The 23,466-nt window shown below is 37.3% G+C and overlaps 1 pseudogene; it reads left to right on the top strand.

The window, feature by feature from the left end:
* Positions 1 to 5,710: 5,710 nt before the first annotated feature.
* On the top strand, positions 5,711 to 7,519 carry LOC145167409 (protein SHORT-ROOT pseudogene; annotated as a pseudogene).
* The last annotated feature ends 15,947 nt before the right edge of the window (positions 7,520 to 23,466 follow it).

Below are 23,466 nucleotides of genomic sequence, written 5' to 3'. Positions count from 1 at the left end.
GTTAGTAGGGTTTGAGCCAGAAGCATTGTTATTGGAAGACATCTGAAAAGAAGAGGGAATAGATTAGATTAGATATAGAGATAGTCCTTAACAAAACACCCAAATATAATATTAAGGCTAGGACCCAACACAATATTTTATAACTTAGAAGAGGGATGTCGTAATCTAAGCTATAAGATATTTGAAGGTAGGTGAATGACGATTCACCAATTTCCACCATGAAAAACGAAATATTTAATTAGGTTTTAATTGGTTTAGAAACTCCTAGATTCTTTGAGATTCATTGAACTTTCTTCAATGGCATGTTTCAATCTCGAGTGTGCCCTTCAAGTTTTGTGACTGGGATGCCGAGGATCACAAAACAAGGTGTGAAGTAACCATGCAAATTACTTGGTATCCTTAATGTATTACCCCTCAATCGATGTGCCGGTTAACCACACACGATCCATCGATACTATGATAAACATTAAGTCACCCTTTACCTACCTTGTTAAGTTCAAGTTAGTGTGCCGGTTAACCACACACGCTCCACTAACGACTTAAACAAAGTGTAAAGTGTAATTTCATGGATTAGCACCTTATTCACATTTTCCTAAAATAACTAAGATTGGGAATTCAATAAAGTTTAGTTACTTTAGTATTATCATTATACTTTTAATGAGAATTTATAAGTCCTTGTCCTACCCGTTCGGCTAACGACCCTCCACCGATCAAGGAAGCGGTGGGTGAGAGTGGACACCCATTAAGTTGCCATTTTATAGGCAACAACCTTATACCCCCCTTATAGACCGACTTCGTGAATGAGGCGTACTAGCGGTAAGACGACTTGATCTTACACATATATAAATATTATTAAACTTATAATATTATAAAGTATAAGGGTTGAATTTTAACTTTTAAAATTCTAGGGGTTGGAACTAAAGTTTTTAATATGACTTTACATGTTCAAAAACTTGAGGGCAAGTTTTGTAAACTTTCAAAACTTTTCATTTCTCATAACTTATGAGTTAATGGTTATTAAAAATGAGGACTCTTCATTTTTTGTAACCTATGTGTTCTTTTAATGGTTATTTATAAATGTGACTTTTGGTTATCCATAACTTAAGAACTAGTTATGGACTCCATTAAAACACATAAAGATCAAGAATTAATCTAATCAATTATTAGCACATAATTTCTATGATCTTCTAAACTCATATGTTTATGAATGTTCATATTAAAAAATTTCAAGAATCGTAAGTACATATACAAAACTTGAAATTTTGATACGAGCTTTTGAACAAAACTTCGATTTTCAAGTTTTTTTTTTTTTTTTTTTTTTGCATCAAGTATCAAATAAACAAACCCGGCTCTGATACCACTGATGGGTTTTCAGCATTCTAACACTCCTATGGTGTACATGCAACCCTAGAAACCTTGGATCTATGTTTGACTAAGATACATGCAAATAATTATTTTTCCAAGGTTCTTATCCTAACTACCATGGCATGGGGTACTTGAATCAAATAAAACTAGTAGAATTACTTACCTTGTAGTAGTAGTTGATTGCTTGGAGTTTGAGAGCCTTGCACCAATAATGTGGATGCCTCAAATGGAAGTCACAAATCACCACAAACTTGGAAACTTGAGAGAATAGTCACCAACTTCTTGAAATCGACCCTCTTAGTTTACACACATCAACTAGTGCAATTTCAAGAACCAAAGCCTCATTTATATAGTGTGGTGGATTAGGGTTACATCCATGTAAACCCTAATACCCATGTCTTTTCATTTCCATGAGATCCATGGGTTAAAGCTCCATGGAGTATCCATGGACTTTCCATGCAAGCCTAGCCCATTCCAAATAAGCATTAGCCCACACTATATAAATACAAGAGCCCATATTTAATTAGTCATACTTTTGATCTCTAAATTAATTCTAAATTAATTATAGATCAATACTAATTAAATAATATGATTTTATATTAATATATTAGGACTTATAATATATTAATAAATCATAACTTATACTATTCTCAAACGATTATCCATAAATTATTCGGGTGAAGTGCAACCCAAATGGACCATGTCGGGTCGGGTCAAGTACATACCAAATATAGTTATGGACTTAGACACTATATCCAACAAGGTGTTCTTGGGGCGTTTCAAGGTCCATACTTGCAATCCAGGAAGTGTTCTTGGTCCAAACTTAGTTGTAGTACAAGTTTAGGGTCTTAGAAGTGGGTTTATGGTCCTAGAATGAGTGTGCGGTCGCACACTTGGGTATGTGGCCGCACACTTGGGTGTGCTGCCACGCAAGTGTGTGTGCGGCCGTACACAGGTGTGTGCGGTCGTACACTCCACACCAAAAATGTCCAAAATGTCATTCTCAAGGTACATCAAGGCTAGGGGCATGTCTATCTCGAATATGGAAGTCAAACTCTCACTTTGGAGGGTGTTTTAAGGGTGTGCGGCCACCTTAAGAGGGTGTGCGGCCGCATTCACTTCCAACACGAAGAACATGTCCATTTTTGCACACTTAAGGCCTAGATAGAGGGGTCTTTCATGAATTGAAAGCTAGGGGAAGAAGTACTCACGTTCTTGAAGCTTTGGAAGGTTCAAAGTTGGAGAAACTTGAGAGAATAGAGTTGTGTGTTGCCTAGGTGCTAAAGGAATGAAAGGAAGGAGGCTACCCTTTATATAGGGGTAAGGGTGCTGCCCAAAAGTGAGTGTGCTGCCAAGGGAGTGGGTGTGCGGCCGCACACCCATGTCTACGGCCGTACACTCCTCCAAGAGGCGTGTATGGCCCGGTTTCCTCACTATATGGCATGATGACTCATTCCTAATCTCAACCTTGGTCAAGTTTAAGCTTAGAACACTTAAATGAACCCTTAAATAGCACCAGAAATTGACAAAACAAGTTGAATAATGATTGAATTGATTAATTGTACAAGATTGAAGTTTCCGGGTTGTCACAATGTACACAATTGTATCCAAGATTCTTGACAATAGGCTTAAGAAGGTGATTGGAATGGTGGTGGATGAAGTACAATCGACTTATATAGAAGGGAGATTTATTCTTGACGAGCCACTTGTTATGAACGAGATTTTTCCTTGGCCAAGAATTCTAAAAATAAGATCTTTCTATTTAAAGTAGATTTCGAGAAAGTATTTGACTCATTTAACTGGAACTACTTGGATTCGACAATGGAGCAAATGGGATTTGGGCAAAAATGGAGGTTTTGGATCTGAGGATGTCTTTCTTCATCTAGGGCATCAGTATTAGTAAATGGTTTGCTAACTAAGGAATTTCAAATATCTAAAGGTGTTCGGTAGGGTGACCCCTTGTATCTGTTTCTCTTCATCTTGGCTATGGAGGGATTGAATGTGGCTGTCAAAAGTGCATGCAATAACTCACTATTTTGTGGAATTAAACTTCCAAATGATGGTCCTTTCATTTCACATTTTTTCTATGCTAACGATACGATTTTTGTAGGTGAATGGAGTGCCAACAACATCAAAAACCTATCCCATATTCTGAAATGTTTTCGTATTGTTTCTAGATTCAAAGTGAACTTTCTGAAATCGCGATTGTTCGGAGTTGATATTCCATTTAGTGATCTACATCATATGTCTTCTATTCTTGAATGTTGTGAAGCAAACCTCCCTTCATATATCTTCGTGTGCCGGTAGGAGCTAATATGAACCTCAAAAAGCACTGAAAGCTATCGTCGACAAGTTCAAATCTAAGTTATCAGTTTAGAAGGCAAGCACACTATCATTTGGCGGAAGGCTCACCTTGATTAAATATGTTATTGTTAGCCTTCCCACACATTTCTTGTCATTATTCAAAGCACCATAAGGAGTTCTTGATTCTCTTGAAAAAAATCAGACGTTGTTTCCTTTGGGGTGGAGATGATCAGAATGTGAAAATTCATTTGGTGGATTGGCAAAAGGTGATTGCTGACAAAAAACATGGGTGTCTTGGTGTAAGAACTCTTAAGCTACAAAACATAGCTCTATTAACGAAATGGTGGTGGAGATTATACAATGGTGACAATTGTTTGTGGAAAAAAGTAATCGTGAGCATACCTAACCTAAGGAGCAAACAAATATCATATATAGCTCGAAAATCTTCAAAATGAGTCTGATGTAACATTTACAAGGCTATAAATAACCTATACACCGTTGCCATCAATCACAATGATTGTTTCAAACTATTTCCACGCCCTAGAATTAACATACTCTTTTAGAAAGATATTTAGTGTGGAAATATCACTTTCCAAGCTCGATTCCCAACTCTCTATAGTCTTAAAGAAAGGAAATGCTGCTTGGTTGAGGAAAGAATTATGCTAATGGATTCTCATGGCATTGAAAACAGGATCCGAGAAATGAGGTTGCTTTCACGAAGCTGTTACAACTTTACTTGGCCACAGACAACATGGAGTTTCCTACCACCAATAATTTCGACCTTCGGTTCACAATAAATCCAGATGGTAGATATACTGTCAATTCCATGATGAAGTTAATTGACTCTAAAATGAACTTATACACATGTCTGGTGATTTATTGGTCTAAATTTGTTCCTTTAAAGGTAAGATGTTTCGTGTGGCGAGCGTTGTTGAATAGAATACCCGTGGCTGATACATTGGCGGCTAGATGAATCAAAGTGAACAATCCCTATTGCTAATCCATGTGATAAGGAACCGGAGACATCGAACCATATTTTTTCTAACTGCGAGTTCACAAAGAATGTGCAAGAATAAATTTTCAAATGGTGTGGTTTGCAACCAATCCAATTCGCCAGTACACTCGAGTTCATTGACTTCACGGCCTCCTATGACAACTGTCCATGTAAAAGTGCGATTCAAAACCCTATATGCTTATGTCTTATTTGGGGTGTATGTCTTGCCAGAAATGATGTGGTTTTTTAAAAAAAATATGATGTTATACAACAAAAGGAGCGGACATAATTATAACCATATCTCATTCGTGAGTTAAACATAGGAGATATACAAGTTGCTGATCGGAGGCTAATTGGTGTTGTTCACTTTTTGATCATCTTTAATTGTATTTTCTACATTTTTTCCCTTCTTGCATGTATTTTTGCCTAAGTTGTTAGTTTCTTGCTACGTGTTAGTGTCTTTCTAATGATATTTGCTGTTTTAAAAAAAAAACCTTAATGCTTTTTGTTAAAGCTTTAACCTCTATTAATCAAGTTTTAACTTAATTAATTCCATTTTTTTCCGAAAAACTGTGAGTACCAACACTTTTGGTTGTGGACATTTATGTATGATTTCATGCTAAACATATGGCGGTAAATCGCGATGTTCCCAAAAACATCAAATATAAAAAATCATGATTGAAATGAACTTTAGACATTTGTTCCTTTATACCCTCTAATACTCCACGGACTACCAACACAAACATAACACATCAAAACAATATAGTAATTAATATTCGACTTTTCAAAGATATTAAAAAAAGATAATTGATTCAAGATTGTATTAAATTTATTATCTACTATATTATATATCAGGGATGTGACATGCATAATTAAAGCTTGTATTTGTTGAAGTGATGTTGTCACATAACAACTAAAAAGGAATCGGCCCCATTGACGAAGGCAAATAGGCACCTACAAATTATTTAAAAAGTTATATATAATGTTAAGGGTAAGAACAAGTCTTAAATACAAGATTTTGTGGTTCAAAGGATTCGTTAAAATCAATTTGGACAAAAGCCCGTTTATGAAATGTCTTTAAAAATATAGACAAAAAAACAAATACTCAGTATATAATTCTAAACACCCACCAAACTTTTGAAGCACTAGTATGTCTAGGAGACGGCCAAGTCGTAGCAATGAAAAGTGTTGATATCCTGCAAGATATACAACTCATCATTCATATACAACTCTTTTCTAATGGAGAGAACACACCTCTCTCCCTACACCAACCACCAAACAACAAGCAAAGAACAAAGCATCCACACATACACGGACTCTGGTGGTGGCGAGACTTGTCCAGACGAGGATAAGTGGGCTTCCAGACTTCTACGACAGTGTGCTCTAGCCATCTCTGAAAAGGACTCTGCGAAGATCAACCACCTTCTATGGATGTTAAACGAGCTATCATCGCCCTATGGCGACTGTGATCAGAAACTCGCTTATTACTTCTTGCAAGCTCTCTTTTGCAAAGCAACGGAGTCTGGGCAAAGATGCTACAAGACCTTGGTGTCAGTTGCCGACAAGAGCCACTGTTTTGATTCTGCCAGAAAACTCATCCTTAAATTCCAAGAGGTTTCCCCTTGGACTACGTTCGGCCATGTTGCATCTAATGGTGCTATTTTGGAGGCTTTTGACGGTGAGACCAAACTTCATATAATTGATATAAGCAACACGCTTTGCACCCAATGGCCTACTTTGCTTGAAGCTTTAGCCACTCGGAGCGATGAAACTCCTAGCCTAAAGCTGACTGTGGTTGTGACAGCCAGCCTCGTGAGTTCAGTAATGAAAGAGATCACTCAAAGAATGGAGAAATTTGCTCGCTTGATGGGTGTTCCTTTCGAGATTAAGGTAATCAATGGATCAAATATGCCATTAGGGGATCTTACCAAGGAAGAGTTAGGTGTCAAGGAAGACGAAGCTGTAGCAGTGAATTGTATAGGGGCTTTAAAAAGAGTTGAGGTAGAAGAAAGAGGTGACGTGATTCGGCTATTCAGCTCTTTAAAGCCTCGTGTGGTGACCATAGTAGAAGAAGAAGCCGATTTTACTAGTTCTAGAAGCGACTTTGTGAAGTGCTTTGAAGACTGTTTGAGGTACTACACTTTGTACTTTGAGATGTTGGAAGATAGCTTTACTCCCACGAGCAATGAGAGGTTGATGTTAGAGAGAGAGTGCTCGAGAAGCATCATTAGGGTTTTGTCTTGTGATGACAAACAGAATATTGGCTCAGGAGATTGCGAGAGGAGGGAGAAAGGAAACCAATGGTGTGAGAGGCTGAAGGAGGTTTTTTCCATTGTAGGGTTTAGTGATGACGTGGTGGACGATGTAAAGGCGTTGCTTAGAAGGTATCGAACTGGATGGTCTCTTGTACACGATCAAACCAATCCCAATACAGACTCTGGCGTCTATTTGGCTTGGAAAGATGAATCAGTTGTCTGGGCTTCAGCTTGGAAACCCTAATCCAGAAACGACTATGTGGAATCTTTATTTATGCAAATCAGGATGTTGAAAATCTAAATTTAGGTTCACTGAAACTACCATGGATTCTAGCACTTAAAGGTTGAAGATAGATAGGAGAAGATATATTATTTTTTATGGACAACAAGATCAGAGAAACTTCATCTAAGATGAGTAAATTTGGAATTACGTACTTTTTGCCGTGGGTGGTTTATGTGTTGTTTCTTTTAGCTTTTCTTAATGTCGTAAAGTGTTCTGCAATTGTGCTTTCCATTTTATGTTTGTTGCGTGTTATTGGAATTTGGAAGGCCTTTTCCAGGGTAGTTATCTTTCTATTAAATTGATACAATTTTTTCAAAATGATTTCCTTAAGTTAAAGCAAGCAAAACCTGGGAAAGATATCCACACACATAGGGATATTAATAAATCGAATAACAACTTTTTAATGATCATGCATATATATTATGACTACATTCTATTACCCATGTTTATTCCACGAAATAAACCAAAACTCACTAATTGAGATTTTACTCTATAAGAGTTTAGGGCAACACTAAGAAACGAGGTGGTGTTCAATGATAACAAAGTAACAAACCGAGGATCTCCTTAGTGGAGGCTATTCTTTTGCGTTCTTGTACATGGAATATTAACGAATTTGAAGGACGTATACTAGATTGGAATTTTTGGCATGCCATTTCCTTATGTAGCCTTCTCTTCGGTATAATCGCTGTTGAGGCTATTTAACTAATTGCTCTAAAAAATTTCATTATGATCCAATCAATGTAAGGAGTCCGTATGATCCAAGCGAATGATATTTTTTCAAGAATTTTTTTAGATCAATAATTAATACATTAAAAACATAACTTAACCTACAGTGTAAGGAGTCCACCAAGATTGTTCGATCATTTTTAGGTTTACAAGACCGGGATCGGATCGAAATCCCATAAAAAACATAATTTTAACTTATAATATTAAAAAATGAAAAATACCTCTAATGTTGTTTTTTCTTTTATAAAATTATAAAAACTATAAAATATGAGTGAAAATACAAAGGAGGGTGGTAAGTCCAATTTTTTTTTAAAAAAATCCAATTTTTTATTTTACTTTTTTTATTTTTAATTATTTCTAATATTTAAAAAAAAATCCAAAGGAGGGTGGGATTGGATCGGATCCCGATCCTACGATATTAATTGCGAACGTATCCCAGATACGATCTGTATACGAGGACTTGTTTTTCATGCCTAGGATCAAAAGATCATATGATCCTACGATCAAGATCGCGATTTTGAGAACTTTGTCTAAACCAACATATATTTTTTAATAAGTTTGGAGCTGGCCGGTTTTGATTAGGGTTTCACCAGGAATTGTTCTTGCTTGGTTGTTTGTTTATGGGTGCGTTACTGTGTGTTGGGTTCTGCTTAAGACCCCTATCTCCACTAGCTTCCATAACTAGCTAGGCGACCTAAAATAGTTCTTGTAGGTTAAATTAGTTGTTTTTAATGTAGAACAATATTTATTCGCTTGGATCATAGTGTTTGATCTTTATTTTCTTCCATCGGTTATTCAATGTATGTTATTGTAAACAAACATCAAGATCCAAAAGTGTTATAAGAACCATTTTTTCGAAATTATTAACATTAGAAATCGAGTTTCGCTTTCTTGATGGTGTATGGTTTTGTAAGACATGTGAGAATTTTATGTGTATAAATATACACATCATTTTTTTTATTATTATTTTTTACACCCTAATTTTTCGAACAACAAAAAGAGTTTTTTTTCTTTTTTTTTTTTTAAATAATTTCGAACAACACATTGTTTCGCTAAAATCAACCTTGAGTTTTTTTTTATTTAATTTCGAGCAACAACACAGTTTTTTTTTTTCCAAAATCAATCTTCTATAATTTAAATGTTTGAATTTGTTAATTTCCTTTTATTTTGATTTTATGATTTTTTGTTATTGGATGATATACTGCCACAAAGACATGCAATAAAACATTTCCAATGTTTATATATTTGTTTTTAAAGTTACGTTGTTGACATTGTAACATATAAACAATGATGATTTTATTTACTGTTTTTGTCACAGTCCTTATCAAAATATTGTTTTAATAATTACATGAGTGCTTAGGTTGTGTTTTCAATTTCCTTGTAATTTACCCTTTCGATCTCATACTTTCAATAGTGATTGATTAGATAAGAAAAGTACTGAGTTACTATTTGTAAGCAAATTAACACCAAAGTCAATCAAACAAATACTATGGAGATTGGAGTCTTAGTGACATATCGATCGAGCATGAAGTGTCCATTGAGAATCAAGTAGGAGTCATGCATCATTGTGGTTGTTTCTCCAAAATGACCTTGTTTTTCCGTGTGATGGCTCACCGAAAAAACACATAAGATTGAAGCAATGCTTACTTGTACTTGGATATGGTTATGTTTATTTAAATGTATGTCTGATTCATGATTGACTAGAAAACTTGATTATAAATATAAACCACACAACCCCTGAAGACCAGACGAACACTTTCCAAAGTCCTAGCAAAACTGATATCTCTAGACGCTTTTAACACCAACCAAAACCTCAGCAATAGACTACTTTCCTTGGCACTCCCAAGAGCGAACCAAGCACAATTGCTAAAACCATTGAACCCTGACAATACTGGAGAACTAACCCTCAGAATTCTGACCATAGACCTTCCACACAATACCCCTGAATCGATCTCGACCAAAACTCGAATAACAACTGAACGCTGGGAACCCGCTTCACAAGATACAACGCCTTACCAACCCACTAATGATTCATGGCATGCAAATGACATATAACAATTCTGGAAAATATAACCCAAACATAAGCCAATATATAAACCAAAGATACGCTTACCCAAACTGATGCAAGATTCTAACAACATAAATATTGATAAAAACCGAAGAAAACGAAAGATAACATACCCGCAACGTGTCTTGCTGGATTCTTGACCTCCCATGTCTGACACTGCAAAGCCTGACTTCTCTCCGTTGGGGCTCCTACCCTACTCTCTCGTTCATCGGTGATCCTCAAAGTAGCTGGAGCAGGCGCACTCACTGCTCCTCCCCTCAACAGTGGACAGTCGACCTTATTGTGGCCGACCTGATTGCAGTGAAAACATAACAGGCTTTCCCCCTGAGGACAATCCCAACTGACGTGATCAATCCTACCACACTTGTAGCAGCCCAAACCCCTGGAACGAAAAACTCCATCGTGCGGTTTCCTGCACGTACTGCACTGACCCTGGCCGTGCTGGCTTCTCAAACATTGATCAGAAGTCTTGGGTATCTTCCCGGGACCCTACACTGTATGCACCTGATCTGATCCCCTCTTCCCGAGGTGCTCCAAATCAATCTCCCACTCTCGGGATCTAGAAACCATATCATTCAGGGTCTCACAACCTGAAATACTCACAAACTCCCTGATGTCATCCCACAGCATATCATGATACCTTTCCTTCTTTATTTCCTCATCTGCTGTATACTGCGGTACCAATAAGGCTGTTACAACTGGCATTTGAGCAAGGATATTCTATTCCTGTGTAACCATTCAACTATTGTAAAACATATACTCTATATAAATCTCACTCAATACTCATTTAGATTCACCATTCATGTTCATTAATGAGTCTGAAGCCCTAAGATCCATGGTTTAAGTCCATATTGGACTAGGAGTTCCTTATTGGGCCTAATGGACCAATAAGCACCCAATTCAACTTTATTGGACTTAAAAGCCCTAATTGGATCCTAATTGGACCCAAATTCATAAATCTAAAACATTTTGGACCATTTGGGCCTAGAATGATTCACTCTAACCCTAATGGGCCGTATTGGGCCATAACTAATCCAATTAACCTTAGTGAGCCATAAGCCTATTCTTTTATTCTAATTTGGCCGTGAATGCTTCCAAGAGCCCAATGGGCCGAAAATTTTTATGTTTAGGATCCAAATATCCTAGCTACAGTTAATGGGCACAATCTACTCCACCCTTTCTTCCTGGCCCAAAATCTCGGCCCATGTGTAAAAAAAATAAAGAGAAAAGAAGTGTAATGGGGGGGGGGGAGGGTTGACTTGGAGATGCCACCTCCATAATATCCAACATGCATCAAGGCTTAAAACCACCATATATCCATGCTAGTCACCTCACCTCTCTCTCTCTCCCCTCTCTTCTTCTACTCTCGGCTGAGGATAGACACACACACACACACACACACACTCCAATTGCAAATTTCTCTCCAACATTGACAAGAACACTCCTCCTTTCCTCTCTAATTTTCGAGATCTAGAGCATCTTCAAGAAGGTTTCCACCACCAAAAATCATTATTCTTGGTAAGTCTTTACATATCCAAATTACATAACTTCTTTCTCATGTTAGATCACTCCTTCTAAACAAGCTTTTGGTGATCATACTCCTAGAAAACTTCTTAAGTTCGAGATCCACCCAAGGAAGCTTGCTAGGATCAAAAATCTTCTTCATTTCTTCTTCAAAAACCGAACATCAAGCAAAGGTGAGTTCATACCCCCTTGTTTTCGGTTTTCAAATGATTTTTGGGGGAGAATGCAAGTAAAATGTGTAGATCTATATGTTATATGCATGTTTTGTGTGAATTCTTAGTTTATTTGGTAAAAATGTGTTAGATCTTAGTGAATCTCGAAATGTTATGTATTATGTAGCAAAGATCTATGAACTAAAACATTATATACATCATATTAACAAACCAAAAGTGATTACATGTTTAAGATACAAAGGATTTCAACAAAAATCTTGTTAAAGGTCAAAATTGTCAAGAAAACAAAAGATAAAGGTAAAAAGTGGCATTTATGTTTTTATAAGGGCAAAACAGGTCCTACATGTATAAAAAGGTATGTTTATGTTAAATATATTTGAAAAAGGGCCAAAAATTCAAGTTTAAACTTATTGGGCCAAAATTTTTGGGCTTCACGGCCTTTGGGCCAAATTTGCGAAAAAATGAAGTTTTGGGGTTAAAAATTTTATTTGGCCAAATTTTGAGTCATAAATGTAAATAAACCAAATTTAGAGGTGAAAATATCATTTATTTTCAAATTTGACCAAAAATGTAATGTTTTCCAAAAAGTGGGCCGAAAGTGTAAATTTTTACAAACAAGGGGCTGAAAATGTACTTTTCTGCAAAACAAGGTTCTAAATGTGAAAATATAACTTTTTCGGCTAAATCCGTGAAATTCCAAACATTTGGGACAAAATTACAATTTTTTTTAAATTATGAACTAAAGTGTCATTTTTACAAAACTTTGGGCCTTAATTGAAAATTGGAGGTTTATTGGCGAAAATGTCATTTTTACAAAAGAAAGATTCTTATCATCCATCTAGTAAACCTTGAGCTAAAACAAACAACGGAACAAAACAAACGAACGAATTACGCCGATAACTATTTATTGGGCCTATTATTCACATTTCTTGGCCATTAGGGCCCAATTAAGTGTGTATTGAGCCCAATGTTTTCCATGACATGTTTATTGGGTTTTGCGACCCACTTACATGCTAATTTGGGCCTAAGTTATGAATTACATGTTTATTGGGCTTTTGTGGCCCATTTACATGCCTATTGGGCCTAAATTACAATTTTACATGTGATTGGGCCTTTGTGGCCAAAATTTCATACTCATAGGGCTTGGAATGGAAATTTCATATGTTAGTAAGCCGTAACGATACCTTTATGTAATCATTAAACTTCGTAAACTTATTCATGTACCTTTCGAATACAAAAACATACCACTTATACGTAAACATTAAACATAATACAAAAAGGGGTTGAGAATCTAGTGAGACATGTCGGTTGGCACCTCTGAGTGTACAATCGTAGCCTGTAGTTATAATCAGAGTTTCCTGGTAGGAAAGCGAGAGTTTGTGTATAGATGTATACAGGGTGACCCCCACACCTTAGTTGTTCGCTACAGCTAGACTAGGACAGTCTAGGGCGACAACATCCTTAGCAAGACCGGCATTTGGAAAAATACCAAGACGGGCGACCTAGTCATTATCATGCATGGTTATAACGGCTCATATAGGGATTCAATACCAAAAGAAAACTTTCGAAGATAATCTCTTTGATTGTGTCAATGCAAAACAACTTATTTAACGACACAAGAATCTAGACATTGGTATAAAACAGAAAATATCGGATTTTCTGGGGGAAATTATTCATATACATTTATTATTATTTCACAATTCAATGAAACTAAACTACTCTTTCAAAAGCTATAACTATGAAATTCACACATGCTTTTATACTCGATTTTCACAACATTTTCAGACATTTTACAGAAAATATCGGATTTTCTGGGTTTTTATGAAAGATACAAAGACTTTTACTCAACATACTTATGAACTCACCAACATTATATATTTTGACCGTTTTCAAAATAACTTGTATTCTCAGGTAAACGTTAAGCCGGAAGATTTGCAAGTGTGTATGGTTTCGTTTATGTAATAACACTTATCGTACTTTAACAATTTGAACTTATGTAATTTAACAAAGTACTTGATGTAAACAATGCTAGTTGTATTATGTAATGTTGGTGATGATCGTGTTAAGACTCATGTATATTCATTGTGATGATTATTCAATTGTTAGTCACACGAGCCCCCGGACGTTTCCGCTGTCTGGTTCGGGGGTGTGACAGGTTGGTATCAGAGCCAGGTTTATAGTGAACTAGCATATCTAACCATACATGATATGCAACTATAAACACAATGGGACTAAATAAATCTGAACAAAACAAAAAAAAATTCAGACTTATGTGCGCATACTAGGATAATAATCCAACAACATCTAATAAAAGCTTATGGAGGAAATTGAACACTATGATTAAACATGGGCAGTTATGTAGTCATATTAGGAATAAATATAGCCTGATCAACTATAGTTATTAAGAATACGACCAACATGTGTTCGGGAGTAATCATAGTGGAAAATGAATCCAAAAGCCTACCTTACTCTCCAAAAACTCTAGGGAACTCAAAACTTAAATAACTAAAAATATACTATATAGGAATAATCAAAACGTGATGTATCTACGCACCCTCGTGCAGTCAGTATGGCTGGTTTCCACCACCCTGGCGATCCCTACTTTCCCAATTAGGGAAATAACGGATGGCTAGAGGAATCCGACGAGGAACCTGAAGAGGACCCCGTGGAAGAGGAGGAAACGGAAGAAGAGATCGAAGAGGGACCTGCGGAACCTGTGGCAGACATTGAAGAAGAAGAGTCTGGTGACGACAGCGACGATGATTCGAACACTGAGTCTGTAGTCATCAACCCACCATACCCAGTGAGGGTTCCAGCTCACCGAATGGGCCCTAACAGCCCTACCCCTTCCTGCGGGATCGATATTTGGAGATGGAGCAGACAACAGGGACAGCGACCCCCGTTTGGCATGGCTCGTGAGTTCTATGACTTGAGGGATGGAGGACCGGCTGACCGAGCACTTCTAGTCATGGTGAGACGAATGAGGGACACTGGCGATCTGGCTCAGAGCACCGCCGATCAGATGCACCAGATGTGGACTAGGGTTGAGCGGGCTGAGCAGGAAACACGAGAGGTTATCCGGGAGTTCCTCATGAGGCAGGTGAGGTGGGAGAGTCGACTTTGAGACGCGGAGCGACAGGTGGCTCGCCTTCAGGGAGCGTCCACTTCCTCAGCACCACCTCCTGGCACATCCCACCATGACTAGGACCAGCAGTAGCTATCGGTAGTATTAGGTTTCTCTTAGGCATACTATGCTATGTACTATCAACTCTATGTATAAGTGATTACACTACTCATAGAGTCGTCATGCTGCCAGATTTTATATTTCTATGTACTGTATGCCTCGTGGCAAATTTTCATGTTTCAAAACTATTAGTATTAATGAAAATGCTTTATCATGATATTGCCATCTGCTATGTGTTTCATTTCCCTTGTTTTATGTTAATGCATGAAATTACTTAAATGCACGCGCTATACCCCTAGCCTATAGGATCACAAACACGCAAAACAATAGGCACTCAACATCCTTCCATTCCATGACAGAAAGATGCCTCACAGACCCAACCGTGGAAACAACGCAACGCCGACCCCACCTGAGATAAACTCGGCTGCATTCCACGCAACAGTGTCCGCTGCGGTCACTGCAGCACTTGCGCAGATACGCAATGGAAACAACGGAGAAGGCAACGGGCAGGGATCCGGAAGCACCAATCTAGGGATAAACCACGGAGCCGCACGAGCATGCACCTACAAGGACTTCACCAATGCCAAACCTCGGACCTTTAATAGGACAGGAGGCGTAATAGCCCTGAAGAGATGGATCGAGAAGGTAGAATCCGTCTTCGAAATCTGTGGATGTCCGGATGAGTGTAAGGTCAAGTTCGCAGCCTGCACATTCATTGACCAAGCTCTCTCCTGGTGGAATGGCCACGTAGAGGCCATGACACTTCTGGTGGCGAACGCGATGCCCTGGGAAGAGCTGAAGGAGATGTTGTTAGCAGAATACTGAACTAGAGGTGAGATTCAGAAGATGGAACAAGAGTTGTGGAACCTCACGGTTCAAAACTCCAACATCGATGCATACATATCCCGGTTTAGTGAGCTATCTCTTCTGTGTCCCGGAATGATCACATCAGAAGGGAAAAAGATTGCGAGGTTTATCTGGGGATTGACTGCACCTATCCAAGGGAATGTCATTGCGGCAAACCCTGAGACGTTTGATAGCGCCAAGAGACTAGCCAAGAAACTGTATGATCATGGCAATAAGAAGGGTGCCAAAACAATGGAAGCGGAGGTTAAGAAGGAGGAAGAGAACAAGAAGGGGAGAAACAACAAGAGAAAGAGAAAGCAAAACTTGGAATCGTCTAAGACGAAACAAACGGTGTCTATCCATGCTGCAACACAAGCTACCACCACACCACATGCTCCAGCCTCATCCACGCCAAATGCTTCAAAGCAGTATTCAGGAATTCTTCAAAAGTGTAACAAATGCAACTGCCACCATCATGGAAAGTGCAGAGAGATGAGTTGGACAAGGTGCAAACGGAAGGGCCATACAACAAAGTATTGTAGGACTCAACTCCCACAGAACCAGATGACAAACAACAACAACAACAACAACAACAACAATGAAAACAACAACAACACCAATGCTGGAGCCAGCTATACCTGTTACGGATGTGGGAAGACCGGGCATTTCAGGCGAAACTGCCCCAACGCGAATAATCAAGGGGCAGGATCAGCAGGGAGAGTGCTGAGAATGGGTCAGGGTGAAGCAATGCAGGACCCACCCGTTGTCACCGGTACGTTACTACTTAACAACTCGTATGCATGCATCCTATTTGATAGTGGGGCAGAACGAAGTTTTGATAGTAATAAATTCAAACACATGCTAAATCAACAATCCCAGAAGCTCAACGAAGCCTTTACGGTGGAAATGTCTAATGTGAAATCAGAAATAACAAAAGATATCTATATAGGATGTATGTTAGCACTAAATAATTACACCTTTCAAATAAACTTAATGCCTGTAAATATTATGAGTTTTGATGTGATCATTGGCATGGATTGGTTAAGCCCCCATCATGCTGATATTATGTGTCATGAAAAGGCCGTTCACCTTCATCTTCCTAATCACGAAACCCTAATAATCTACGGAGATAAACACGACGCAAACCTTCGTCTTATCTCATGTATCAAGGCACAAAAGTGTCTACAAAAGAAGAACTACACATTCCTTGCTTACGTGGTGAATGAAACCAAAGAGGAAGCGAGCATTTGCAACATCCCAGTGGCATGTGACTTCCCGGACGTGTTTCCAGAAGATCTTCCGGGAATACCCCCAGAACGACAAATCGAATTCCGAATCAACCTAGTGCCTGGAGCCACTCCAATAGCCAAATCACCCTATAGGTTGGCTCCTGCAGATTTGCAAGAATTATCAAGCGAACTGGGGGAACTCCTGGAGAAAGGATTCATCAGACCCAACTTCTCGCCGTGGGGAGCTCCGGTTCTTTTCGTTAAAAAGAAAGACGGATCCTTCAGGATGTGCATCGACTATAGGTAATTAAACAAACTCACCATCAAAAACCGGTATCCACTTCCACGAATTAATGATCTATTTGACCAGCTTCAAGGAGCTAGTTACTTTTCAAAGATAGATCTGAGATCCGGTTATCACCAACTCAAAGTCCGAGATGAGGACATTCCTAAGACGGCTTTTCGAACTCGTTACGGTCATTACAAATTCATCGTAATGCCCTTCGGTATAACAAATGCCCCCGCTGCATTTATGGACCTCATGAATCGAGTCTGCCGCCCATTCCTTGACAAATTCGTGATCGTATTCATCGATGATATTCTTGTGTACTCTCGAAGTGAAGAAGATCATAGCCAACACCTTCGGCAAATTTTAGAAACCCTACGGGCTGAAAAGTTGTATGCGAAACTCTCCAAGTGCGAGTTCTGGCTCCGCAGTGTGAACTTCCTGGGCCATGTAGTCATTCAGGAAAGAATACATGTGGACCCCTCCAAAATCAAAGCAATCGAAAACTGGGCAATTCCATCAACGCCAACAGAAATTCGCCAATTCTTGGGTCTCGCAGGCTACTACCAAAGATTCATTCAGAACTTCTCCAAGATAGCCAAACCCCTCACCACGTTGACCCAAAAGGGCGTACCCTTCAAATGGACCGAAAAGCAAGAGCTTGCATTCCAAACCTTGAAGCAAGCCCTCTATAGTGCTCCAGTGCTATCCTTACCGGAGGGAACCGAAGACTTCATAGTTTACTGTGATGCTTCAAATCAGGATTTAGGTTGTGTCCTCATGCAACGAGAGAAAGTAATTGCTTATGCATGCAGACAACTAAAAACGCATAAAGTAAATTACACCACACATGATCTTGAACTGGGGGCGGTGGTCTTCGCCTTAAAAATTTGGAGGCACTACCTCTATGGTACCAAGTGCACCATCTTTACAGACCACAAGAGCCTCCAGCACATTCTAAATCAAAAGGAACTAAACATGAGGCAACGAAGATGTGTTGAGCTGTTAAACTATTATGAGTGTGAGATCAAATATCATCCCGACAAGGCTAACGTGGTAGCCGATGCCCTGAGCAGAAAGGAGTATTCAAATCGTCGTGTGAAGGCTCTGTCAATCACCATCCAATCTCATCTAGCTTCACAGATCAAGGAAGCTCAAGTGGACGCATTGAAGCCAGAGAATGTCGCTAGTGAATCGCTACGAGGAATGGAGAAGGAGCTCGAAGTTAAAGACGACGGAACCCACTACTTCATGAATAGAATCTGGGTTCCCAAAATTAGGGGATTCAGAGAGATAGTCATGCATGAAGCCCACAAGGCGCGATATTCTATTCATCCGGGGTCAGATAAAATGTACTTGGATATCAAGCAGCAATATTGGTGGCCTAATATGAAGGCAGAGATAGATACTTTCGTGGGCAAGTGTCTTACTTGTGCCAAGGTGAAAGTGGAATACCAAAAGCCCTCGGGATTATTGCAACAACCAGTGATACCCGAGTGGAAATAGGAAAGGATTACTATGGACTTCGTGACCAAATTGCCAAAGACAGCAGACGGATTGGATGCTATCTGGGTAATTGTCGATAGATTGACAAAATCCGCTCATTTCTTGCCAATAAAAGAATCCTACAAGATGGAAAAGCTGAACCGAATCTACATCAAGGAGGTCGTGAAACTCCATGGACTGCCAGTATCTATTATCTCGGATCGAGATAGCAGATTTACTTCAAGATTCTGGCAATCTCTTCAGAAGGCAATGGGAACACAGCTAGATATGAGCACCACCTACCACCCGCAGACGAATGGTCAGAGTGAGCGTACCATCCAGACACTCGAGGATATGCTCCGAGCTTGCGTGATTGACTTCGGCAAATCATGGAATGCCCACTTTCCCCTGATCGAGTTTTCCTACAACAACAGTTACCATACGAGCATCAAGGTTGCTCCCTTCGAGGCTCTCTATGGTCGTAAATGTAGATCGCCCCTATGCTGGGCCGAAGTGGGTGATACTCAACTAGCAAAAGGACAATCGACAGCCAGTGCTCTTACAGGAGCAAAAATCATTCGTGAAACAACCGAGAAGATAGTCCAAATCTGTGACAACCGTCAAAATTCGAGTCGGTTCTAGATTTGATAAACTTAGTTGTACGTGTAGGCACGACACATACTAGACTTAGTAACTAGAAACTAAGTTATAAACTACTAGAAACTTGGAAACAATTAGAATCAATGGATATTATACTTAGATTTCACATTAATATATGAATTCTACAACTACTTAACTGTAGTGAATATCCATATTTAGGTCACTCTTTGACTCGAACACCTTTTCATGAATCATATACACACATCATGCACTTGACCTAGTGGTAGAAATTAGGTCCTAGTCTCGTTGGAACTTAAGTCAAAGTTCAAGACTAGGACTAGTATACTTGATTACTTAATTTCGTTTGGATCTCGGAGTCACTACATAGAATGCCAATAAACCGATAAAAATAAATTACAAACATTATTTCTAACTTTAATAAGAGTTAGGAAACACAAAAATAATTTGAAGTCTCAAAGATTCAATTTACCTTGATATCTAAAGTTTAGCAAAATCCGAAAAACCCTAAAAGCCCTAAAAACTCATATTTTTAAACTTTAACCTTAAAAATCCTATAAAAATAATTATGAACCTTATAATATTATCTTATCGTAATAATTATTATGAAATACAATCAATGAAAAATAAAGATTTAGTTATTAACATTTACCCTTGATTTATAAGTCAAAAATCAAGAGTTTTATGCATAAAAACTAGGTTAAGGTGCACATTTTATAAAAAGTTGGATATTTTTATAAAAGATTTGAATTTTTATAAAAGAAACAAGAGAGAGGGAGCCTCTCCCCCCTAAAATTCGTCCTCTCTCTCTCCCATAACTCTCTTCCCCAAAATTTGAATCATTTCTCACCTCTCCACACTTCACCTCCTCATTCTCTCTCACACTCTTCATCACTGTCACATTTTCTCTCTTCCCCTCACCCTAACCACGAAAGGTTATAGAAAATGGCTCCAAGAACACACATTAAACTCTAAATATTCATCATTTGATGTAATCTTGAAGGTAATCCCGAATTTTCTTTCATTCTACTTCACTTTTCCTTCAAGTTTTGCTATTTTCTTATACCTTCTCCTTCTTCTCCTTCTTCATCTTCTTCAAACTTGTTTTCTTTTTGTTAAAATGGTTTTAGAACATCATGGATGTGTTTTAACACAATGCATGTATGATAAACAAGGTTGCATGTTCATGTTCATGTTCATGTTCATGTTCATGTGGAAGATATGGTGGATAACCTATTGACCCATGTTCAAATCATGGCACTACTCAGCCCTTGTGGCCATGGAGGTTCGCCTACAGTGACTCCAGGGCATGAGGCAAAGCCTCATGTTTGCAGCGGGGGATTAGTCGGTGCGCGAAAGCTGGCCCGGAAACCCTCGTTAGGGAATTTCCCTTTCCCAAAAAAAAAGAGAAACAAAATTTGTTCATAAATTCATGTATACATTTTGATAAGTTTTAATCATTTGATCTCTGTAAACATGACTAGAATATAAGTTTATCATGATATCTTTAAAATATTTCAAAAGATTTACTCAAAGAAATGATGAAAACTCACTTTTCTAACCAATCATCATGCATGCAATCTGCCAGATTTCTTTACCTGAATTTAAACTGTAATACCTCACTCATTTCTTAACCAAAATTCAAGATTCTTTTTCTGAAATATAATATTTTGAGTTAGCTTTCACACCCATCTGACCTAAGTGGAAAATTCAAATATTTCGATTTTTAGCAATTTTTACAAAACTGTTGCTCAATCAGCACCTTTTTGTGAATACTAGTTTTGTATTGCATGTTCAAATGTCTTATTCATCACTAAAAATCAAGGAAAAATTAATTTGAACACTTAACATCATTTATTAAGAGGTATAAAAAGATCTTGATTCAAGTCTTTGGAACATGTTGCAAAAATTCTCAAAGTAACATCAATAATCTTTACCAAAATCACAATAATCAAGCTTTCTCTATAATTGTTTGAGCCTTTAGACATGTTTTTCGACCTCAAAAATAAGAAAACAATTTTTCATTGTTATTAAATTGTTTGAAGATGCATTCTGGAAATTTTCAGCTCAATATATATTTTCTTTATTTTTACATGAGAATAATAAGAAAATAGAGTGTTAAAGCATATAAAATACTTACACTTGTAAATAAATTCTGGAAATATTTTTGGATGACCCCTTAAGTTAATAAACATCTCTCATGAAGTTTCATCGATTTTTGTTATTGTTTAGTATGGTTTTTAATTTTCTTTTTATTTTGCTCCAATAAATCATAAAACCACTTTAGGGAATGTGAAAATATTATTTCTTATTTTTCGCAGCTTGTACCTTATATTTACGACTCAGAAAAATATTTTGGGAATTTTTCAAAATGTATATCTATTTTTCTTGAATTTTTGTGTTTATACCGGACTAAAAACAGGAAAAATAGTTTTGCTCATCCAAAATTCATGAAAATTTACCAGAAACTCTTATAATATGTTAGGATGATACATACAATTTTTGATGATTTTTATCTTTTGTATGCTATTTTTCTTCTATTTTCCCAAGATTTAATACACTTAAATGACAAAAATCATAAAATTAGGTTAAACAGTTTAGAAATCCATTTTGATATTTTTCTCAACTTAAGTATGTGTAATAACACTTGTAAAAAAAAGGTTTTGTGAGTTTTTGAAACTGTTATCTATTTATTTCTATTTTTATAGAATAAATATACAAAAATCACGAAAATTGTGTTAAACTTTTTGAAAACACATATTAATATTTTTCCCAGATTATGTACGCTGTAAAACAGTTACACAAAAATTATAAGAATTTTTCACAATAATTTACTATTTTTCCATAATTTTATGATTATTCAAGGAATTAAATGATGAAAAATAGTTAGACAAATAAAAAATTCAAGAAAATTTATCTTAAGGTCTTTGACTTCAATTAAAACTGAAATACAAAGTTTGGGAAATTTAGAACTAAATTAATTTAGTTTTTGAATATTTAATCATTAGAACACCTCTTAAAATGTTAAATATTAACATTTCAATAATGAGAATTTTCCACTTAAATTGTTATATAACAATTGATTCATTTAAATTTAATTTTCACAGAAAAAATTTTGTAACTTATCATTATTAAATTTTGACACAATATTGGCATAATTCTATTGTAGTAGTAAGTATACTAGTGTTAGATTTCGATTAGAGACTCACTAGCGAATACCATTATTGTAGGAATCGGGAGTGGTACACGTGGAACGTAGTTCAAGGCACCAATAGCATCATCTTAATGTATTGTGAGTATTCACGACTCCCCTATTTTCGGTTTCTTTTAAATGTTTTGGGGGTGGGAAAGCATATCTTAAACTATCTATGTTCATTGTATTTATTTGACTCGTATCAACTTGGTTGCTATATTTTGCATATTGTGAGTATTCACAGCCCATATTTTACGTTTTTAATGTTTTGGGGTGGAAAGCATGCTACAATTTCTATGAACATTATTTTATGAACTTGTGCTATGAACTATATGATATGAACTTTGTTGTATGAACCTTGTATTATGAACTTGTACTATGAATTTGGTGTTATGAACTTGTACGATTAAGTCCCCGGAGAACCGATACAACCTATTAACTCATATTCGAGCCGATGGTCTTATGGATAGTGCTATTTGGGATCGACAGCCCCCACTCGCCCGGAACCGTGAGTGCATATTTCCATGAACTGACATCATGGGAACCATGGACATGATGGAATGGGGGCAGGAACGGTCACTAGGCTTGGGTTGTGAACTCATGAATGGAAACTTGATGCATATACGAATCTTATATCGTATTTTAGTAACGAAACTTGTATACTCATTTTATCAACGAAACTTATATACTCATTTTAGCAATGAAACTTGTTTACTCGTTTTAGTAACGAACTTTATTTCCCATGAGAATATGAACATTGCATCTCATTTGAGCAACATACTTTATCTCTCATGATGACAACGAACTTTGTTTATGCAAACTTATTTACTTATTTTGGCAATATATTTTTATTCGTGGAAACTTTTATCAAAATTTTTATTTCGATTTATGAAACCAATATTATTTTTAAATATGTGAGTCTCACCAACTATT

Source organism: Lactuca virosa, chromosome 3 (genome assembly GCF_052849685.1).
Source record: "Lactuca virosa cultivar CGN04683 chromosome 3, Lactuca_virosa_CGN04683_v6, whole genome shotgun sequence".
In the NCBI taxonomy this organism is placed as follows: Eukaryota; Viridiplantae; Streptophyta; class Magnoliopsida; order Asterales; family Asteraceae; genus Lactuca; species Lactuca virosa.
Note: the sequence above shows the minus strand (reverse complement) of the source record. Positions and strands in the feature narration are given on the sequence as shown.